We start from the raw sequence: 11,362 nt of genomic DNA, 5'->3' as shown, positions 1-11,362 counted from the left end.
CATGCTATAGGAAGGGTCTCAGGAATGGAATGGGAAGGAGTTTTATATGACATCTCATGCCATAGGAAGGATCTCAGGTTTGGTATTAGAAGCATTGAGACATCACATCTCATGTTATAGGAAGGGTCTCAGGATTGGAATGGGAAGGAGTTGGATATCACATCTCATGCTATAGGAAGGGTCTCAGGTTTGGTATAAGCATTGAGATATCACATCCCATGCTATAGGAAGGGTCTCAGGATTGGAATGGGAAGGAGTTGTATATGACATCTCATGCCATAGGAAGGGTCTCAGGTTTGGTATCAGCATTGAGATATCACATCTCTGCTATCGGAAGGGTCTCAGGATTGGAATGGGAAGGAGTTGGATATCCCATCTTATGTTATAGGAAGGGTCTCAGGTTTGGTATTAGAAGCATTGAGATATCACATCTCATGCTATAGGAAGGGTCTCAGGATTGGAATGGGAAGGACTTGAATATCCCATCTCATGCTATAGGGAGGCTCTCACGTTTGGAAAGGGAAGGAGTTGGATATCACATTTCATGTTAGAGGTAGGATCTCAGGTTTGGTATTAGAGGCATTGAATATCACATCTCATGCTATCAGAAGGGTCTCAGGATTGGAATGGGAAGGAGTTGGATATCACATCTCATGCTAAAGGGAGGGTCTCAGGTTTGGAAGGGGAAGGATTTTGATATCACATCTCATGTTATAGGAAGGATCTCAGGTTTGGTATTAGAGGGATTGAGATATCACATCTCATGCTATCGGAAGGGTATCAGGATTGGATTTGGAAGTAGTTGGATATCCCATCTCATGCTATAGGAAGGGTCTCAGGTTGGAATGGGAAGGAGTTGGATATCACATATCATGTTATAGGAAGGGTCTCAGGATTGGAATGGGAAATACTTCGATATCACATCTCATGCTATAGGAAGGCTCTCAGGTTTGCAAGGGGAAGGAGTTGGATATCACATTTCATGTTAGAGGTAGGATCTCAGGTTTGGTATTAGAGGCATTGAGATATCACATCTCATGCTATCAGAAATGTCTCAGGATTGGAATGGGAAGGAGTTGCATATCACATCTCATGCTAAAGGGAGGGTCTCTGGTTTGGAAGGGGAAGGATTTGGATATCACATCTCATGTTATAGGAAGGATCTCAGGTTTGGTATTAGAAGCATTGAGATATCACATCTCATGCTATAGGAAGGGTCTCAGGTTTGGAATGGGAAGGAATTGGATATCACATCTCATGTCATAGGAAGGATCTCAGGTTTGGTATTAGAAGCATTGAGATATCACATCTCATGCTATAGGAATGGTCTCAGGATTGGAATGGGAAGGAGTTGTATATGACATCTCATGCCATAGGAAGGGTCTCAGGTTTGGTATCAGCATTGAGATATCACATCTCTGCTATCGGAAGGGTCTCAGGATTGGAATGGGAAGGAGTTGGATATCCCATCTTATGTTATAGGAACGGTCTCAGGTTTGGTATTAGAAGCATTGAGATATCACATCTCATGCTATAGGAAGGGTCTCAGGATTGGAATGGGAAGGACTTGAATATCCCATCTCATGCTATAGGGAGGCTCTCACGTTTGGAAAGGGAAGGAGTTGGATATCACATTTCATGTTAGAGGTAGGATCTCAGGTTTGGTATTAGAGGCATTGAATATCACATCTCATGCTATCAGAAGGGTCTCAGGATTGGAATGGGAAGGAGTTGGATATCACATCTCATGCTAAAGGGAGGGTCTCAGGTTTGGAAGGGGAAGGATTTTGATATCACATCTCATGTTATGGGAAGGATCTCAGGTTTGGTATTAGAGGGATTGAGATATCACATCTCATGCTATCGGAAGGGTATCAGGATTGGATTTGGAAGTAGTTGGATATCCCATCTCATGCTATAGGAAGGGTCTCAGGTTAGAATGGGAAGGAGTTGGATATCACATCTCATGTTATAGGAAGGGTCTCAGGATTGGAATGGGAAATACTTCGATATCACATCTCATGCTATAGGAAGGCTCTCAGGTTTGGAAAGGGAAGGAGTTGGATATCACATTTCATGTTAGAGGTAGGATCTCAGGTTTGGTATTAGAGGCATTGAGATATCACATCTCATGCTATCAGAAATGTCTCAGGATTGGAATGGGAAGGAGTTGGATATCACATCTCATGCTAAAGGGAGGGTCTCTGGTTTGGAAGGGGAAGGATTTGGATATCACATCTCATGTTATAGGAAGGATCTCAGGTTTGGTATTAGAAGCATTGAGATATCACATCTCATGCTATAGGAAGGGTCTCAGGTTTGGAATGGGAAGGAATTGGATATCACATCTCATGTCATAGGAAGGATCTCAGGTTTGGTATTAGAAGCATTGAGATATCACATCTCATGCTATCAGAAATGTCTCAGGATTGGAATGGGAAGGAGTTGGATATCACATCTCATGCTAAAGGGAGGGTCTCTGGTTTGGAAGGGGAAGGATTTGGATATCACATCTCATGTTATAGGAAGGATCTCAGGTTTGGTATTAGAAGCATTGAGATATCACATCTCATGCTATAGGAAGGGTCTCAGGTTTGGAATGGGAAGGAATTGGATATCACATCTCATGTCATAGGAAGGATCTCAGGTTTGGTATTAGAAGCATTGAGATATCACATCTCATGTTATAGGAAGGGTCTCAGGTTTGGTCTAAGCATTGAGATATCACATCTCTGCTATCGGAAGTTTCTCAGGATTGAAATGGGAAGGAGTTGGATATCCCATCTCATGTTATAGGACGGGTCTCAGGTTTGGTAATAGAATCATTGAGATATCACATCTCATGCTGTAGGAAGTGTCTAAGGATTGGAATGGGAAGGACTTGGATATCACATCTCATGCTATAGGTAGACTCTCTGGTTTGGAAAGGGAAGGAGTGGGATATCACATTTCATGTTCAAGGAAGGATCTCAGGTTTGGTATTAGAGGCATTGAGATATCACATCTCATGCTATAGGAAGGGTCTCAGGATTGGAATGGGAAGGATTTGGATATCACATCTCATGCTATAGGAAGGGTCTCAGGTTTGGTATAAGCATTGAGATATCACATCTCATGCTATAGGAAGGGTCTCAGGATTGGAATGGGAAGGAGTTGGATATCACATCTCATGCTATAGGTAGGCTCTCAGGTTTGGAAAGGGAAGGATTTGGATATCACATTTCATGTTAGAGGAAGGATCTCAGGTTTGGTATTAGAGGCATTGAGATATCACATCTCATGCTATAGGAAGGGTCTCACGATTGGAATGGGAAGGATTTGGATATCACATCTCATGCTATAGGAAGGGTCTCAGGTTTGCTATAAGCATTGAAATATCACATCCCATGCTATAGGAAGGGTCTCAGGATTGGAATGGAAGGAGTTGGATATCACATCTCATGTTATAGGAAGGATCTCAGATTTGGTATTAGAAGCATTGAGACATCACATCTCATGCTATAGGAAGGGTCTCAGGATTGGAATGGGAAGGAGTTGGATATCACATCTCATGTTATAGGAAGGCTCCCAGGTTTGGAAGGGGAAGGAGTTGGATATCACATTTCATGTTAGAGGTAGAATCTCAGGTTTGGTATTAGAGGCATTGAGATATAACATCTCATGCTATCAGAAGGGTCTCAGGATTGGAATGGGAAGGAGTTGGATATCACATCTCATGCTAAAGGGAGGGTCTCAGGTTTGGTCTAAGCATTGAGATATCACATCTCTGCTATCGGAAGTTTCTCAGGATTGAAATGGGAAGGAGTTGGATATCCCATCTCATGTTATAGGACGGGTCTCAGGTTTGGTAATAGAATCATTGAGATATCACATCTCATGCTGTAGGAAGTGTCTAAGGATTGGAATGGGAAGGACTTGGATATCACATCTCATGCTATAGGTAGACTCTCAGGTTTGGAAAGGGAAGGAGTGGGATATCACATTTCATGTTCAAGGAAGGATCTCAGGTTTGGTATTAGAGGCATTGAGATATCACATCCCATGCTATAGGAAGGGTCTCAGGATTGGAATGGGAAGGATTTGGATATCACATCTCATGCTATAGGAAGGGTCTCAGGTTTGGTATAAGCATTGAGATATCACATCTCATGCTATAGGAAGGGTCTCAGGATTGGAATGGGAAGGAGTTGGATATCACATCTCATGCTATAGGTAGGCTCTCAGGTTTGGAAAGGGAAGGATTTGGATATCACATTTCATGTTAGAGGAAGGATCTCAGGTTTGGTATTAGAGGCATTGAGATATCACATCTCATGCTATAGGAAGGGTCTCACGATTGGAATGGGAAGGATTTGGATATCACATCTCATGCTATAGGAAGGGTCTCAGGTTTGCTATAAGCATTGAAATATCACATCCCATGCTATAGGAAGGGTCTCAGGATTGGAATGGGAAGGAGTTGGATATCACATCTCATGTTATAGGAAGGGTCTCAGGATTGGAATGGGAAGGACTTCGATATCACATCTCATGTTATAGGAAGGCTCCCAGGTTTGGAAGGGGAAGGAGTTGGATATCACATTTCATGTTAGAGGTAGAATCTCAGGTTTGGTATTAGAGGCATTGAGATATAACATCTCATGCTATCAGAAGTGTCTCAGGATTGGAATGGGAAGGAGTTGGATATCACATCTCATGCTAAAGGGAGGGTCTCAGGTTTGGAAGGGGAAGGATTTGAATATCACATCTCGTGTTATAGGAAGGATCTCAGGTTTGGTATTAGAAGAATTGAAATATCACATCTCATGCTATCGGAAGGATCTCAGGTTTGGTATTAGAAGCATTGAGATATCACATCTCATGCTATCAGAACGGTCTCAGGATTGGAATGGGAAGGAGTTGGATATCACATCTCATGCTAAAGGGAGGGTCTCAGGATTGGAATGGGAAGGACTTGGATATCACATCTCATCTTATAGGAAGGGTCTCAGGTTTCGTATTAGAAGCATTGAGATATCACATCTCATGCTATAGGAAGGGTCTCAGGAATGGAATGGGAAGGACTTGGATATCACATCTCATGATAAAGGAAGGGTCTAAGGTTTGGAAGGGGAAGGATTTGGATATCACATCTCATGTTATAGGACGGGTCTCAGGTTTGGTATTAGAAGCATTGTGATATCACATCTCATGCTATAGGAAGTGTCTCAGGATTGGAATGGGAAGGAGTTGGATATCACTTCTCATGCTATAGGAAGGGTTTCAGGTTTGGGAAGGGAAGGATTTGGATTTCACATCTCATGTTATAGGATGGTTCTCATGTTTGGTTTTTGAAGCATTGAGATATCACATCTCATGCTATCGGAAGGGTCTCAGGTTTGGAATGGGAAGGAGTTGGATATCACATCTCATGTTATAGGAAGGATCTCATGTTTGGTATTAGAAGCATTGAGATATCACATCTCATGCTATAGGAAGGGTCTCCGGATTGGAATGTGAAGGATTTGGATATTACATCTCATGCTAAAGGAAGGATCTCAGGTTTGGAATGGGAAGGAGTTGGATATGACATCTCTTGTTATAGGGAGGGTCTCAGGATTTGAATGGCAAGGAGTTGGATATCACATCTCATGCCATAGGAAGGGTCTCAGGTTTGGTATAAGCATTGAGATATCACATCTCTGCTATCGGAAGGGTCTCAGGATTGGATTGGGAAGGAGTTGGATATCCCTTCTCATGCTATAGGAAGGGTCTCAGGTTGGAATGGGAAGGAGTTGGATATCACATCTCATGTTATAGGAAGGGTCTCAGGATTGGAATGGGAAGGATTTGGATATCGCATCTCTTGCTATAGGAAGGGTCTCAGGTTTTTTATTAGAAACATTGAGATATCACATCTCATGCTATAGGAAGGGTTTTAGGATTGGAATGGGAAGTATTTGGATATCACATCTCATGCTAAAGGAAGGTTCTCAGGTTTGGAAGGGGAAGGATTTGGATATCATATCTCATGTTATAGGACGGGACCCAGGTTTGGTATTAGAAGCATTGAGATATCACATCTCATGGTATAGGAAGGGTCTCAGGGTTGGAATGGGAAGGAGTTGGATATCACATCTCATCCAATAGTAAGGGTCTCAGGTTTGGAATGGGAAGGAATTGGATATCACATCTCATGTTATAGGAAGGGTCTCAGGTTTGGTAGAAGCGTTGAGATATCACATCTCTGCTATCGGAAGGGTCTCAGGATTGGATTGGGAAGGAGTTGGATATCCCTTCTCATGCTATAGGAAGGGTCTCAGGATTTGAATGGCAAGGAGTTGGATATCACATATCATGCCATAGGAAGGGTCTCAGGTTTGGCATAAGAAGGAGTTGGATATCCCATCTCATGCTATAGGAAGGGTCTCAGGTTGGAATGGGAAGGAGTTGGATATGACATCTCATGTTATAGGAAGGGTCTCAGGATTGGAATGGGAAGGACTTGGATATCACATCTCATGCTGTAGGAAGGCTCTCAGGTTTGGAAAGGGAAGGAGTTGGATATCACATTTCATGTTAGAGGTAGGATCTCAGGTTTGGTATTAGAGGCATTGAGATATCACATCTCATGCTATCAGAAGGGTATCAGGATTGGAATGGGAAGGAGTGGGATATCACATCTCATGCTAAAGGGAGGGTCTCAGGTTCGGAAGGGGAAGGATTTGGATATCACATCTCATGTTATAGGAAGGATCTCATGTTTGGTATTAGAAGCATTGAGATATCACATCTCATGCTATCGGAAGGATCTCAGGTTTGGTATTAGAAGCATTGAGATATCACATCTCATGCTATAGGAAGGGTCTCAGGATTGGAATGGGAAGGAGTTGGATATCACATCTCATGTTATAGGAAGGATCTCAGGTTTGGTATTAGAAGCATTGAGATATCACATCTCATGCTATAGGACTGGTCTCAGGATTGGAATGGGAAGGAGTTGGATATCACATCTCATGCTAAAGGAAGGGTCTCAGTTTTGGTAGAAGCATTGAGATTTCACATATCATGCTATAGGAAGGGTCTCAGGATTGGAATGGGAAGGAGTTGGATATCACATCTCATGCTATAGGAAGGGTCTCAGGTTTGGTATAAGCATTGAGATATCACATCTCTGCTATCGGAAGGGTCTCAGGATTGGAATGGGAAGGACTTAGATATCACATCTCATGCTATAGGGAGGGTCTCAGTATTGATATTAGAAGCATTGAGATATCACATCTCAAGCTATCGGAAGGGTCTCAGGATTGGAATGGGAAGGAGTTGGATATCACATCTCATGCTATAGGAAGGGTCTCAGGTTAGGAAGGGGAAGGAGTTGGATATCACATTTCATGTTAGAGGAAGGATCTCAGGTTTGGTATTAGAGGCCTTGAGATATCACATCTCATGCTATAGGAAGGGTCTCAGGATTGGAATGGGAAGGAGTTGGATATCACATCTCAAGCTATAGGAAGGGTCTCAGGTTTGGTATAAGCATTGAGATATCACATCTCATGCTATAGGAAGGGTCTCAGGATTGGAATGGGAAGGAGTTGGATATCACATCTCATGTTATAGGAAAGATCTCAGGTTTGGTATTAGAAGCATTGAGACATCACATCTCATGTTATAGGAAGGGTCTTAGGATTGGAATGGGAAGAAGTTGGATATCACATCTCATGCTATAGGAAGGGTCTCAGGTTTGGTATAAGCATTGAGATATCACATCTCATGCTATAGGAAGGGTCTCAGGATTGGAATGGGAAGGAGTTGTATATGACATCTCATGCCATAGGAAGGGTCTCAGGTTTGGTATACGCATTGAGATATCACATCACATGCTATAGGAAGGGTCTCAGGATTGGAATGGGAAGGACTTGAATATCACATCTCATGCTATAGGCAGGGTCTCAGGTTTGGAAAGGGAAGGAGATGGATATCACATTTCATGTTAGAGGTAGGATCTCAGGTTTGGTATTAGAGGCATTGAGATATCACATCTCATGCTATCAGAAGGGTCTCAGGATTGGAATGGGAAGGAGTTGTATATCACATCTCATGCTAAAGGGAGTGTCTCAGGTTTGGAAGGGGAAGGATTTGGAAATCACATCTCATGTTATAGGAAGGATCTCAGGTTTGGTATTAAAAGCATTGAGATATCACATCTCATGCTATCGGAAGTATCTCAGGTTTGGTATTAGAGGCATTGAGATATCACATCTCATGCTATCATAAGGGTCTCAGGATTGGAATGGGAAGGAGTTGGATATCACATCTCATGTTATAGGAAGGATCTCAGGTTTCGTATTAGAAGCATTGAGATATCACATCTCATGCTATAGGAAGGGTCTCAGGATTGGAATGGGAAGGAGTTGGATATCACATCTTATGCTATAGGAAGGGTCTCAGATTTGGTATAAGCAGTGAAATATCACATCTCATGCTATAGGAAGGGTCTCAGGATTGGAATGGGAAGGAGTTGGATATCACATCTCATGCTATAGGAAGGGTCTCAGGTTTGGAACGGGAAGGAGTTAGATATCACATCTCATGTTATAGGAAGAGTCTCAGGTTTGGTATAAGCATTGAGATATCACATCTCTGCTATCGGAGGTGTCTCAGGATTGGGATGGGAAGGAATTGGATATCACATCTCATGCTATAGGAAGGGTATCAGGTTTGGAACGGGAAGGAGTTGGATATCCCATCTCATGTTATAGGGCAGGTCTCAGGTTTGATATTAGAAGCATTGAGATATCACATCTCTGCTATTGGAAGGGTCTCAGGATTGGAATGGGAAGGACTTGGATATCAGAATTCATGTTATAGGAAGGGTCTCAGGTTTGGTATTAGAAGCATTGAGATATCACATCTCATGCTATAGGAAGGGTCTCAGGATTGAAATGGGAAGGACTTGGATATCACATCTCATGTTATAGGAAGGGTCTCAGGTTTGGTATTAGAAGCATTGAGATATCACATCTCATGCTATAGGAAGGGTCTCAGGAATGGAATGGGAAGGACTTGGATATCACATCTCATGATAAAGGAAGGGTCTAAGGTTTGGAAGGGGAAGGATTTGGATATCACATCTCATGTTATTGGACCGGTCTCAGGTTTGGTATTAGAAGCATTGAGATATCAAGTCTCATGGTATAGGACGGGAGTTTGATATCACATCTCATGCCATGGTATGGGTCTCAGGTTTTGTAGAAGCATTGGGATATCACATCTCATGCTATCGGAAGGGTATCAGGATTGGATTTGGAAGGAGTTGGATATCCCATCTCATGCTATAGGAAGGGTCTCAGGTTGGAATGGGAAGGAGTTGGATATGACATCTCATGTTATAGGAAGGGTCTCAGGATTGGAATGGGAAGGACTTGGATATCACATCTCATGCTGTAGGAAGGCTCTCAGGTTTGGAAAGGGAAGGAGTTGGATATCACATTACATGTTAGAGTTAGGATCTCAGGTTTGGTATTAGAGGCATTGAGATATCACATCTCATGCTATCAGAAGGGTATCAGGATTGGAATGGGAAGGAGTTGGATATCACATCTCATGCTAAAGGGAGGGTATCAGGTTCAGAAGGGGAAGGATTTGGATATCACATCTCATGTTATAGGAAGGATCTCAGGTTTGGTATTAGAAGCATTGAGATATCACATCTCATGCTATCGGATGGATCTCAGGTTTGGTATTAGAAGCATTGAGATATCACATCTCATGCTATAGGAAGGGTCTCAGGATTGGAATGGGAAGGAGTTGGATATCACATCTCATGTTATAGGAAGGATCTCAGGTTTGGTATTAGAAGCATTGAGATATCACATCTCATGCTATAGGACTGGTCTCAGGATTGGAATGGGAAGGAGTTGGATATCACATCTCATGCTAAAGGAAGGGTCTCAGTTTTGGTAGAAGCATTGAGATTTCACATATCATGCTATAGGAAGGGTCTCAGGATTGGAATGGGAAGGAGTTGGATATCACATCTCATGCTATAGGAAGGGTCTCAGGTTTGGTATAAGCATTGAGATATCACATCTCTGCTATCAGAAGGGTCTCAGGATTGGAATGGGAAGGACTTAGATATCACATCTCATGCTATAGGGAGGGTCTCAGTATTGATATTAGAAGCATTGAGATATCACATCTCAAGCTATCGGAAGGGTCTCAGGATTGGAATGGGAAGGAGTTGGATATCACATCTCATGTTATAGGAAGAGTCTCATGCTAAGACCTGATAGACCCTTCCTATAACATGAGATGGGAATATCCAACTCCTTCCCATTCCAATCCTGAGACCCTTCCGATAGCAGAGATGTGATATCTCAATGCTTATACCAAACCTGAGACCCTTCCTATAGCATGAGATGTGATATCCAACTCCTTCCCATTCCAATACTGAGACCCTTCCTATAGCATGAGATGTGATATCTCAATGCTTCTAATATCAAACTTGAGACCCTCCCTATAGCATGAGATGTGATATCCAAGTCCTTCCCATTCCAATCCTGAGACACTTCCTATAGCATGAGATGTGATATCTCAATGCTTCTAATACCAAACCTGAGACTCTTCCTATAACATGAGATGGGATATCCAACTCCTTCCCATTCCAATCCTGAGACCCTTCCGAAAGCAGAGATGTGATATCTCAATGCTTATACCAAACCTGAGACCCTTCCTATGGCATGAGATGTCATATACAGATCCTTCCCATTCCAATCCTGAGACCCTTCCTATAGCATGAGATGTGATATTTCAATGCTTATGCCAAACCTAAAACCCTTCCTATAGCATGAGATGTGATATCCAACTCCTTCCCATTCCAATCCTGAGACCCTTCCTATAGCATGAGATGTGATATCCAATGGCTCTAATACCAAACCTGAGATCCTTCCTCTAACATGAAATGTGATATCCAACTCCTTCCCTTTCCAAACCTGAGAGCCTACCTATAGCATGAGATGTGATATCAAAGTCCTTCCCATTCCAATCCTTAGACCCTTCCTACAGCATGCAATATGATATCTCAATGATTCTAATAACAAACCTGAGACCCGTCCTATAACATGAGATGTGATATCCAACTCCTTCCCATTCCAATCCTGAGACACTTCCGATAGCAGAGATGTGATATCTCAATGCTTATACCAAACCTGAGACCCTTCCTATAACATGAGATGTGATATCCAATTCCTTCCCATTCCAAACCTGAGACCCTTCCTACAGCATGTGATGTGATATCTCAATGCTTCTAATACCAAACCTGAGACCAGTCCTATAACATGAGATGGGATATCCAACTCCTTCCCGTTCCAAACCTGAGACC

This window comes from Ambystoma mexicanum, unplaced genomic scaffold (assembly GCF_040938575.1).
Source record: "Ambystoma mexicanum isolate Mex_15411 unplaced genomic scaffold, UKY_AmexF1_1 Mex_scaf5, whole genome shotgun sequence".
Lineage (NCBI taxonomy): Eukaryota > Metazoa > Chordata > Amphibia > Caudata > Ambystomatidae > Ambystoma > Ambystoma mexicanum.
The sequence above is the reverse complement of the archived record's forward strand: the minus strand, read 5'-3'. Positions refer to the sequence as shown.